The sequence below is a fragment of the Triticum dicoccoides genome, chromosome 3A (genome assembly GCF_002162155.2).
Source record: "Triticum dicoccoides isolate Atlit2015 ecotype Zavitan chromosome 3A, WEW_v2.0, whole genome shotgun sequence".
In the NCBI taxonomy this organism is placed as follows: Eukaryota; Viridiplantae; Streptophyta; class Magnoliopsida; order Poales; family Poaceae; genus Triticum; species Triticum dicoccoides.
In genome coordinates, this window is record NC_041384.1 from 36,456,319 (window position 1) to 36,458,247 (window position 1,929).

The window sequence follows — 1,929 nt, forward strand, 5'->3', positions numbered from 1 at the left end:
ACCTACTGTAGAAGTTCCTAAGAATGCAGGTCCCTCTCATAGTAGAGATTCAGTTGACCCCTATACTGAAGAGGGACTACCAGATGATTGGCCAAGTGATGATGAGGATGAAAAGTTGTTTCCACAGTTTGTAACAAGGAAGAAGGGCAAGGAGAAAGATGATGAGGGGGAAGATTATGTTCCACCCCCTGAAGGCATGTTTGCTGAGGCAGGTGAAGATGAGAAGGAGGAGGACAGGGACATGGGATACTTTAAAACATCTGATGAGGAAAGACCAGACGTGCAATACAATAGAGATGATCCTTCTTTGGCACAGGGAACAATATTTTCCAGTGCTTTAGACTGTAGAAATGCTCTTGCAACCTTCTCAATAAAGACTCAAAGTGAATTTGTGATAGACAAGAGTGACAGTACTAGGTTGACAGTGCAGTGTGCTTATAAGAGGTGTCAATGGAGGATGCATGCCTCCTTAATGAGACATAGCACACTGTTTCAGGTATCTAATATATAGCAACTAACATTGCATTTGTAGTTAGCAGCATTGATACTGTATTTTGTTTGTTTGTTGCAGCACATAGGTTCTAACATGTGTCTGAACTTTCATGAATGCAGGTTAAGGTGAACAAAACTGCTCATACATGTCCCAGTGTGAACAGGAGAAAAAGATTGAAGTCAGCTAAGAGTAGATGGGTTGCTGATGCTGTGAAGACCTGGGTTTTAGAGGATTCAGAAGTGGGACCAACAGAATTGCAGAAAAATTTGAAAAAGAAGTATGGCCTGGCAGTTCCATATATGAGAGTATTCTATGGGAAGCAAATGGCACTTGACAATATCTATGGTAAGTGGGTTGACTCTTTCCAGTTACTGTATACCTTCAAGGCAGAAGTGGAGGAAGCATCTCCTGGTAGTGTAGTTACCATTGATAAACACACTGTGCAGTACAAACTAAATGGGAAGAGTAGACAGAAAGAGTGCTTTAGAAGAGTATTTGTTTCTTTCAAAGCATGTTGGCAAGGTTTTTTGAATGGATGTAGGCCTTATCTTGCAGTAGATGCCACTGCATTAAATGGCAGATTTAGAGGGCAACTAGTTAGTGCATGTGCTGTGGATGCTTGCAATTGGATCTTCCCAGTTGCATATGGAGTTCTAGAGGGTGAAAACATAGACAGTTGGACTTGGTTTTTTTCAGAACTTAAGAGAGCTTATAGGACACCTACCAGGTCTTGTTATCCACACTGATGCATGCAAAGGCCTGGAGACTGCAGTGGAAGATGTGTTCCCAGGTGTGGAGCACAGAGAATGCATGAGGCATTTGGCTGCAAATTTCACAAAAAAGTTTAGAGGAAAATTCTTTGATGAAAATTTATGGCCCTGTTCATTGACATACAACATAAAGAAACACAACTACCATCTTAGGTAGTTGCACAGTAAGGCTGGTGTTAAGGAGTACTTAGAGGAGCATCATAGCAAGCTATGGGCAAGGTCACTGTTCAATGAAGTATGTAAAGTAGATTATGTCATCTGCTGTAAGGTGCAACTACTATAGATGTTCTCATTTCAATTTTTTCTTCATTTGATGTTCTCATTTCCTTTTTTGTTGCATTTAATGTTCTCATTTAAATTGTAGCCCAAGGAAGAACTATGAAAAGGCAACTGATAGAGGGATGTCACCAGCCAAGAAGAGGCTCAAGTTTGCACCAGATCCTACAGTAGGATCTGTAACTGGAAGCAACCAGCTAAGCAAAGAAGTGAGCAAAACTATCACCACAAGGAGGAGTTCAAGGCTCTTAACTAATCCTGCTTGCAACACTAGGATCAAGAAGATGAAAGACCTGTGACTGGAATCATTTACTATGATAAATCCCCATGCTTGCATAAGCTCGTTCCTCTTTTTCATCTTCAGCTTCAGTTTCTTGTTCTTCTCGGTTA